This window comes from Eriocheir sinensis, unplaced genomic scaffold, assembly GCF_024679095.1.
Source record: "Eriocheir sinensis breed Jianghai 21 unplaced genomic scaffold, ASM2467909v1 Scaffold1174, whole genome shotgun sequence".
Lineage (NCBI taxonomy): Eukaryota > Metazoa > Arthropoda > Malacostraca > Decapoda > Varunidae > Eriocheir > Eriocheir sinensis.
The window spans coordinates 81,470-92,603 of NW_026110490.1; positions in this window are offsets into that span (position 1 = coordinate 81,470).

The window sequence follows — 11,134 nt, forward strand, 5'->3', positions numbered from 1 at the left end:
TTTTTTCCATTCTAAGGGCAGATTTTCCGTATTTATAGAGCATGTTATTATGTCATAAAGTGGTTCCAATAATTTATTTATACACCCTTTTAGCACTTGTCCCGAGATTCCATCTGGTCCCATCTTAGTATATTCTTAGTATATATTTATATTATTCAAATAGACATGTTTCGGTATATCCAGGACTTTCTACATTATCAGTCTGTTATTTGCTATAACATGGCTCTGAGGAGAAGGTCACTCTACCAAATGAGCCTGTACACTTACTTTAACATTGTTTGCTCATTGGCTGATATTATATATCGACCAAGAATTGGCAGACAAGGTATGTGGATTAGCTGCACATACATTTTTTTTCAAAACAAAATATCCAATGAAATGCCTATATATATAATAGTTGCTCATGCCAACAGGTGGGGGACCCCCTAGAGAGTTCTCCCAAGTTGAGGAGGCCCTGCTCGACCTTCTTTCCCCACAGGGTATGCAAGTCTGCCCATTCCTGACAGCGAGGGTGGTTCTTTGAGTAAGTAACTTGAACATTTTCCGTATGTTTCTTTGCCTATACATAGTCTCAAAGCAGGAATTAATATTAGAACACAGAAATGGCTACTAATAAAATACATAGGATATAAATTTTGTCCAGACGAACTTATGTCATTACGAATATTTTCCATATGTACTTTATATCGTACAAACACCATACTAACTTTTGCATCCGAACTTTTCCATACAAACTTTTTTCATACAAACATTATCCCTGATGAACAATTGCATACGAATTTTAGACACAGACCTATTCCAAACAAGATTTGGTCCTAGAATCATCAGTGACAGTTCACCCAGATGTTAATCCTTCCCTTTCTGGTGGATTCATAAATGTGTATCTGGGAAAGGTAATGTGTGGCAACCTGGATGTCACACTGGCCTTGTGTCCCAGCAGGACAGTATGTTCCGACTGGAGTAGGTAGGAAGACACCTACCGAACGGGCGCAAGCCACTCCCGGTGAGGTATATATGGGAGGTGAGAAGGGAGCTGAAGCCCTCCAAAGACCCTTCCCATGTCCTCACTAACCGTTTCCCTATTGTCTCACCAACACCGGCGCAACGACATCACTTGCTCTCGTGCCCTCGACCTTGACTCTTCTGAATTTTCCACCATCTGGTTAAGACTTCACTGTCATTCTATTACTAAATACATCTGTGCTGTTTATCTCTCACCTAACTCTACCAACTATGTAAAATTCTTTGACTATTTGAACTCTAAAGTGGAGCACATCTTGACTCTCCGTTCGCTGAAATCTCCATCCTAGGAGATTTCAATGTTCACCACCAGCTTTGGCTTTCATCCTCTTTCACTGACCATCCTGGTGAACAAGCCTACACTTTGCTATCCTCAACGACCTAGAGCAGTTGGTCCAGCACCCTACACGTATTCCCGACCGTCTTGGAGATCGGCCCAACATTCTAGACCTCTTCCTTACCTGAAACCCTTCTGCTTATTCTGTCAAACTGTTCTCTCCGTTGGGCTCCTCCGATCACAATCTTATTTCTGCATCCTGTCCTATCGCTCCAGTACACCCTCTGGACCCACCGAAGAGGCGATGCTTCTGGCATTTTGCTTCAGCTCGGTGGGACGACCTGAGGATGTACTTTTCCGATTTCCCGTGGAATGATTATTGCTTCCAGGATAGAGACCCCTCTGTGTGTGCTCAGCGCATCACAGAGGTGATTGTCTGGAATGGAGGCATACATTCCTCGTTCTTTCTCTACTCCTCACGCTAAAAAGCCTTGGTTTAATCACGCTTGTTCTCGTGCTGTCAATGATAGAGAGGTAGCTCACAAAAGGTACCAGAGCCTTCAAACTAATGCTAATTATGAACTTTACATTTCTGCCCGAAATCGTGCCAAATCTATTCTCCGACAAACCAAAAATTCTTTCATTAATAGAAAATGTCAAAACTTGCTTTCTCTAACTCTTCCCGTGACTTCTGGCATCTAGCCAAAAACATCTCCTCCAACTTCACTTCTTCATCTTTCCTCCACTCCTCAGTCCTGACGGCAACACTGCCGTCTCATCTATCTCTAAGGCTGAACTCTTCTCTTAAACTTTTCTAAAAATTCCACTCTGGACGATTCTGGGCATATTTCTCCCTCTGACTCCTTTATGCCTGTTATAAAGATTCTTCAAAATGATGTTTTCTATGCCCTCTCTGGCCTCAATCCTCAGAAGGCTTATGGACCTGATGGAGTGCCTCCTATTGTCCTTAAAAACTGCCTCAGTGCTGTCACCCTGCCTGGTCAAACTCTTTCGCCTCTGCCTGTCAACATCTACCTTTCCTTCTTGCTGGAAGTATGCCTTCATACAGCCTGTACCTAAGAAGGGTAACCGCTCCAATCCCTCAAACTACCGTCCTATTGCTTTACTTTCTTGTCTATCTAAAGCTTTTGAATCAATCCTTAACCGGAAGATTCAAAACCACCTTTCCACTTCTGACCTTCTATCTGATCGCCAGTATGGGTTCCGCAAGGGGCGTTCTACTGGTGATCTCCTAGCCTTCTTAACTGACTCTTGGTCATCCTCTCTTTGCCGTTTCGGTGAAACTTTTGCTATTGCGCTGGACATTTCAAAAGCTTTTGATAGGGTCTGGCACAAATCTTTGCATTCTAAACTACCCTCCTACGGTTTCTATCCTTCTCTCTGTACCTTTATCTCCAGTTTCCTTTCTGACCGTTCTCTTTCTGCCGTGGTAGACGGTCACTGTTCTTCCCCTAAATCTATTAACAGTGGTGTCCCACAGGGTTCTGTCCTATCTCCCACTCTTTTTCTGTTGTTCATTGATGATCTTCTTTCCAAAACGAACTGTCCTATCCATTCCTACGCCGATGATTCCACTCTGCATTATTCAACTTCTTTTAATAGAAGACCCACCCTTCAGGAACTTAACGACTCAAGGCTGGAGGCTGCAGAACGCTTAGCCTCAGACCTTACTATTATTTCCGATAGGGGCAAGAAGAACCTGGTGTCCTTCAACGCCTCAAAAACACAGTTTCTCCACCTATCCACTCGACACAATCTTCCAAACAACTATCCTCTATTATTTGACAACACCCAGCTATCACCTTCCTCGACACTAAACATCCTCGGTCTATCCTTAACTCAAAATCTCAACTGGAAACTTCATATCTCATCTCTTACTAAATCAGCTTCCTCGAGGCTGGGCGTTCTGTACCGTCTCCGCCAGTTCTTCTCCCCTGCACAGTTGCTGTCCATATACAGGGCCTTGTCCGCCCTCGTATGGAGTATGCATCTCATGTGGGGGCTCAACTCACACAGCTCTTCTGGACAGAGTGGAGGCTAAGGCTCTTCGTCTCATCAGCTCTCCTCCTCATACTAATAGTCTTCTACCTCTTAAATTCCGCCGCAATGTTGCCTCTCTTTCTATCTTCTATCGATATTTCCACGCTGACTGCTCTTCTGAACTTGCTAACTGCATGCCTCCCCCTCCGCGGCCCCGCTGCACTCGACTTTCTACTCATGCTCATCCCTATACTGTCCAAACCCCTTATGCAGAGTTAACCAGCATCTTCTCTTTCATCCCTCACGCTGGTAAACTCTGGAACAATCTTCCTTCATCTTGTATTTCCTCCTGCCTACGACTTGAACTCTTTCAAGAGGAGGGTATCAGGACACCTCTCCTCCCGTATTTGATCTTCCTTTCGGCCACCTCTTTTGTTTCTTTTTAGGAGCAGCGAGTAGCGGGCTTTTTTTTATTATTGTTTTCTTTTTTTGTGTGCCCTTGAGCTGCCTCCTTTGTTGGAGATAAGCACTGAGGCCACATGCAGCTTACCATATGTCCCCAACTTTACATGTGGTTGTGATAATACCCTTTCCTAACTATATTTCAGATGCAGCTGGTGCTACACAGTGCCTCCCTCCCAGGCTCTGGGTCCTGCTCAAGAAGGTACCCATCCCTCCACAAGTGGTACACCGCAGGAGAGTTTACTGTCATGGTGATTGAAGCCGAGGAGCGGAGAATCCCAATAATATCTGATAGCGAGAGGAATTTGTCAAAATAAAGAAGGATTGTGCATTTAGTGATAAGTTTTTGAAATTTGGCATGGTGGAAGATATGGCCATAAGGTTTTCAAAAACCATCGCAAACAAAGTGGGCCTGCCCCCTGGTGGCTGGTTTGCACTAAATTCAGTATGGCCACCATGCGACACTGACGATATTGTATTTCAGCTTCTATTTACACTAGAACATCATGCAATACCTCTTTTCCTACATATTTTGACATGACAAAGCCATTTGACAAACATGATTTGCCATTATATGATAATGCAAATGCTGACACAAATTCATGCATGATTTTAATGACCAACATTAACCATGTTTTCTCTTTTTTAATTTCAGGTTTTGCCTTGCTGTAGTATCAAGTTCATTCCAGAGTGTCCCCTGACCTGATATTCTGCATTACCAACATGGATGACCCCTTAGCATCTGGAAGAACCTTTGACTGGGCCCTCTGTTGCCTTTGCCAGGCAAAATCAAGAAAAGATCTGCAGCATCCCTACAAGAAGGAGTGCCATCACCCTGCTTATGATGCTCTTGAAAATGACATAAAAACCTTCACAGAAAATAGTATCCCTCTGCCCTTAGGTCTCAGTTTAGCAGATCTGGATGATGGTACAGGCATCGCCAGTACCCTGCTAAACAATCAGGCAAAATACCACAATGCCTGCAGGAGTCAGTTCCGTCCTCTCATGGTGCAGCAGAACTTGAGAAAAGAACAAGAGACAGTGATGAGAAGGCAACCCCAAGTCCCAAAAAACCGCTCTAGCTTCAATGCTGCCCTGGACCGAACTCTAGGCAGTGCGTGTGCTGTCAGGGGTATGAAGAGTCCGAAAAGCTGTACAGAGCTAGGAGTGCCAACTGTGAAACCTACACAAGTGGGCAACTGAGTCAAAGAACTGGGTTGTTGTTGCCCGTCTTGCCACTGCGGTCAACCTAGATGATGCAGAAGCGGCAGACATACACTACCATGTTTCTTGTTACATGTCATTGAAAAATAATGCCAGGGCAGCACTGGCTAGGGATGAAGGTGAGCACAGCTCTACCCTAAGTCAGACTTTGACCCCCTAAAAGTTGCTCAGATTGTAGCCGCAATGCAGGGCAGTCAAGCAGTGTTCAAGCTGGCTGACCTGAGAAAGCTTTATGATCAGAAGTTGATGCAACTAGAATCTGATTGGGTGGGTAAGCTTGTTCATGCCACACGTTTCAAAGACCACATACTGGAGAAGCTAGGTCCGCAGTGGTCAGAGTATTCCGCTGGACGGGATGTGTTCATCACACGCAAGAAGACAGCTGGTGCGGCTGTAGCAGAGACAGCTAGACTTCAAGTGACTGAGGCTGAAGCCATGAAACTGGCAGAAGTTGGTGTCCTGTTCCGGAAGTACATTCTTCTGCAGCAAATGCCCTTCAATGGATCATTTGCACCAAACTGCCTCAGTGAACCAGTAGCAAAACCGCTGTTAATGTTCCTGAACATCCTGCTTGAGGGTTCCAGTTCTGTTGAGGAACAAATTGAACAGGACCAGGCCAGCATCAGTGCCAGAGTAACAGTTGCTTGCACCATTTCACAACTCGTGTGCAGCAATGCTGCAAAGCAATCTTGCAGTGCTCTGAGTTTGTACCAGAGAGAGAGAGACTCCTTTTCCTTTGTACATGGGTCTGAAGCTACACTCATGTGGTCGCCAGAAAGGCATGATTAACATGTTTCACTCCTTGGGTATGTGTGTCTCTTATGACCGGGTCATGGGAGTTAGAAAAAGTCTGGCTCGTGCAGTGTCAAAGCGATTCTCTGAAGAAGGTGCTGTTGTACCCTTGAATCTGAAGATGTGTCTTCACAACAGGGGGTGTTGACAACATTGATGAGTCAGGTCGTGTGGAGTTCCACGGCACAGCCATCACTCTGACAAACCATCCAACAGTTGACAAAATGGGAGTAGAGCCTCCTCCTCTGTCACTAGATGACCTTGGTGACACCACGATTACTCTACCTGAGGACTTCTCTGTGGTGCCATATATTGATGAGTATGCTGGGATGTCACTCTTCCTGCCATGCCGGGTGGCACAGTCCAGTCCATATGTTCATCAAACCCTCGTGCTGCAGTTCCTGAACAGGGTTGGCTAGAACATGTCCACAAGGTCCTTGGTGAAGATGATGGCAAATTGTCAGAGGTACCTGTCACATACTCAGGCTTCTTCTCTCACAGTCAGGATGACAATGTCAGACCAAGAGCCACTGTAGGTGTATTCCCAGTGTTTTATGAGAAGGCTTCCTCTATAGCCAGAAACATGCCATGCTCATTGTCAAAGCCACATGTGAACCCTGGCCAGATACCAATCATTGAGGGTGACTGTCCCCTGTATGCACTGCAGAAGAAGTGCCAGTGGTTGTTTCCTGAGGAGGTGGGAGAATCTAAGATGGTTTGTTTCATAGGTTTTCTCCATATTGAGATGGCTTCTCAGGAATGTGGTGGTAAATTGCTGGCAGGCTCTGGTTGGGAGCGAATGTTTCATCATGCCAAAATCTTCACATCAGGTGTGGCTCCCTCACTTCCGGGTGGAAAGCACATCAAACGGACCAGGTATGCCTACCAGCTGACACTGGCCTGGCTTCATGTCCTTGAGATTCAGGCATACAGGAGTTCTGTCGTCAGTCCTCTGGTCCTCACATTGCCTTTGAGATGTGGGGCAGCGTCTAGCCAACTCCAGCTCTACTGCCTACTGGTTAACAGTCAAAATGTACCTGCTCATCAACAGTCAGTTTGTCCGGGGACAGCGGTCAGGTGACTGGCCCCTCACCTTGAGTGCATGCAGTAGTCTCTGCCCATGGCTGTTCACGTTTGGTCATACAAACTATGAGTCAGCGCGCGACCTTCCTTGGGTTCACGTGACTTTGCCCCGCTGTTGTGGTGCCAACTCGCTCTTTCCTCTGTTTTCCTCTGCTTTCGCGGTGTGAGGCGTTCTGTGCTTCTGTGTAACTGCTGCTGTACTGGAGGACTACAAAACCAGGAGGATTACCCTGCCTTCTACTACAGACCGCTAAGTGTTCTGATTTAGTATTTACTTAGTTAGATAGTGATCCACAGTTACTCCTAGGACAAGTGTATTAAGCTTCCCACATCTACACTAAATTCAACATTCTTTCACGCCAACCCAGTGCTACACGGTTTTATATTGCTTTTGTGTTTTTTATATTGCTGTGTTTTCTTTGCTTCTATTATTAGGATCTTTTACTGTGCTTTGTGATAATAGGACTACGTGAATCAGGCGCTTAAGCTACGTTAATTTCTAAGTCACACAAAACACTAGATAATCCACTTTCGCGCAAACCTAGTGAGCAGATTTATTATCTTCTTCTATAAAACAATTTTCGATATATATATTGGCTATGTTTTGTCTTGGTGGGTGAGAAATAACCGCACCTTTTTGCCAAGAGACACTTTCCTTTTCGAGATTGACCTGACTGCGACCTCAGCAGCTGGTTTGTTTCCTAGATACATTTTGACTTGACGACCTCACCGCAGCTGTTGGTTTGTTTCTAGATACCACATTTTGACCTGACGACCTCACCATGACTACGTGCTTTGTTATTATCCTAACGCGCCAAATTATTTTTGTCTTGCCTCGCCCATATCTTCACCATGACGTCCCTCAAGCGTTGTTCTGGGTGTGGCCTTTGCATGGCCAAGCAGTACTTTCTTTCCAAGGACGTTTGTAGGTTCTGCGTTAAGACTCAGAAGGATGATCAGAGGATCATAGAGTTACAGAATAGGGTTACGCCTCTCACCGCCCAGGTAGACTTAATAATTAGTACAGCACCAACAAGCCACGCCTCCTCCTCTTCCCCTTCCTCTTCCTCTTCCTCTTCGTCCTCGGTCTCCTCCCCTCTACCACCGGCCTTGGTATTCTCTTCTCCCACACAGCAGCCCCTCCCATCCTCCTCCTTGACCTTTTCCACTCTCCCCTCTTCCCACCCCTCCTTCTCCTCCTCTTCTTCTTCCTCCTCCTCCTCCTCCTCCTCCTCCTCCTCCTCCTCCTCCTCCTCCTCCTCCTCCTCCTCCTCCTCCCCCTCCCCACCTTCCTCTTCCATCCCCTCCCTCCCTCTCTTCCCACCCCCCTCCTCCTCCCTCCTACTCCTCCTTCCTCCTCCTCCTCCTCCTCCACCTCCTCCCCTCCTCCTCCACCTGTTCCTCACCTTCCCTTCCTCTCCTCCATTCCTCCTCCCCCTCTCCCTCTTTCTCCTCCTCCTCCTTCCTCTTCCTCCTCCCTCTCCTCCCCATCCTCCGTCCTCCTCCCCCTCCTCCTCTTCCTTATCCTCCTCCTCCTCCTCCTCCTCTCCACCTTCCACCTCTTCCACAATTTCTCCTCGTTCTTCACAGCAGGTCCCTCCCCTCCCTTCCCGCTCTCCCCTCCCCCCTTCATCCACCCCTCCTTCTGGCCCCTCTCCTGACCGCCGGGTTCTTGTTGTTGGTGATAGTCAGGTTTGTTATGTTGACAGGTATTTTTGCTCCAAGGATAAGAACAGGACGAGGGTGTGTTTCCCAGGGGCAGGGGTGGGCCATATATCAGACAGGATTGAGGTGTGTATGGCAAGCGAGGGATCGAACCCCATTGTCTTTCTCAGCTGTGGCGGAAACGACGTTTCCCGTGTGCCAAGCGAGGACCTTCTCCGGCGTTTTAGGGAATTGTTAGGTAGGATGAGAGATGCTGGTGGGTCGCCAGTAGTGTGTGGCGTTCTGCCAGGGAGGGGCTTTGGCGATGGATGGCTGTCCAGGGTGATAGCAGTGAACAGCAGACTTGCTGAGCACTGTGACCGCAATGGGTGGCTGTTCGTCGACATTTGGGACCTCTTCTTTGGCAACGACGCCTTCTACGCCCGTGACGGGATACACTTGACGTTCAAGGGTGTTGAGGCTCTCTCAGACTCCCTTGAGTGAGCACTTGGTACCCTGAGGGATTTTTTAGTATAGGCGAGGGGTGGAGGAGTAATGAGAGAGGACATCTAGCTCATAATACAACCAGGCAACTTAGAAGTAATTATAGGGGAGTGACAGAGGGTGGGCTAAGAATCTTCTATACTAACAGCAGGAGCCTCAGAAACAAAATAGACTTACTAAGGGGTGAAGCTTGTTCAGAAAATTTTGACATAATAGCGATCACTGAGACATGGATAGACACTGCCAATAGAAATTTTAGATCGGAATTTGAAATAACAGGTTATCAGATGTTTCACAAAGACAGAAGGGGCAGAAAGGGAGGTGGAGTTGCGCTATATGTTAAAGACTCACTTAAATGTTTAGTTAACAATTCAGTCAAAACTAACATGGATTCAGAATCAGTTTGGGTGGACGTTTACAAAGAGAAAGAAAAACTAACTCTAGGAGTTATGTACAGGCCACCCAACCTTAACAGGCAGGACACAAGTATATTACTACAGGAGATTGGCAGGGCGAGTAGGAGTAAAAATGTCTGCGTAATGGGGGACTTTAATTATAGGAATATAGACTGGGAAGACCTAGTGGGTGCCTTGGAAGCTGAGGATTTTCTTGAAGTTATACAAGATAATTTCCTTAAGCAGGTAGTTACTGAGCCTACCAGAGGAGATAACATATTAGACTTAGTCCTAACTAATAATGGAAACTTACTACATGAGCTGGAGGTGGGCGGAGAGTTAGGAAATAGTGACCACAGAACGGTTCGTTTTAGCTTAGACTGGGCAGTAACCCGCGAACCAAACCCAGTGTTAGTGCCAGATTTTAGGAGAGCAAATTACGAGGGGCTTCGAAGACATCTTGAAGGGGTAAACTGGGATAATTTAGGGATTCATGAGGTCCAGAACTGCGGGTTGGAGAGCCAGGAGAACCAGGTAGAAATGTCTTACAATAATTTAGTTTGAGTAATAGTAGAGGGGCAAGGACAGCATATACCACAGCGAACACTTAGAAAAGAAAACAATGACCCTAAGTGGATGACTCGTGGATTAAAACACGAGATAGGGTTAAAGAAGGGTGAAACACACCTCAGGGGCCAGTATGTCGAAGTATCTAGATTAGTGAAGAAGAACACCAGGATAGCAAAAAGGAATTATGAGATCAAAGTAGCAAATGAGGCGAAAAGTAATCCTAAAGGCTTCTTTCAGATATATAGAACAAAAACACGGGAGAAAATTGGACCGTTGAAAACAAACACAGGGGAGCTAGTAGAAAATTACGAAAATATGAGCACATTGTTGAACGACTACCTCCTTTCAGTATTCACACAAGAGGATAGAACGACTATTCCGGAAAGGGTTCAGGTGTAAGAGGGCGGGGATGGCGATAAATTGAGGGATATAATCATTACCAGACAAATAGTTCAGGGTGAGATAGATAAGCTTAAGAAGAATAAGTCGCCAGGTCCTGACAGGATATTTCCGAGGGTATTAAAGGAATTAGGTGATGTACTCAGTGACCCACTAACCGACATCTTTAAGATGTCGGTAAATACTGGTTATGTGCCCAGCCTATGGAAAGTAGCTAATGTGACGCCGATTTTCAAAAAGGGGGACAGGTCAGCTGCTTCAAACTATCGCCCAATTAGCTTAACATCAGTTATAGGCAAGATGCTGCAGTCCATAATAGCCAGGAACATTCGGGAGCATCTAGAGAAACACCTTAATTCACGACTCGCAGCATGGGTTCACTAAAGGTAGGTCATGCCTCACCAATCTCTTGTCCTTCTACAATAAAGTATTTGAGCAGGTAGACAGAAAAGAAAATTATGATGTAATCTATCTTGATTTTAGTAAAGCGTTTGACAAAGTTCCCCACCAACGACTGTTGCTTAAATTACAGGCTCACGGAGTAGAGGGTAAAGTTTTTAACTGGGTCAAGGCGTGGCTTAGCAATAGGAAGCAAAGAGTGCAAATCAATGGTAAAAGATCTGACTGGGGATGTGTTACGAGTGGGGTCCCACAAGGTTCGGTATTAGGTCCACTTTTGTTTATTATTTATATCAATGACTGAGATACAGGAATTAGTAGTGATGCCAGTAAGTTTGCAGATGATACCAAGATCGGTAGAGTA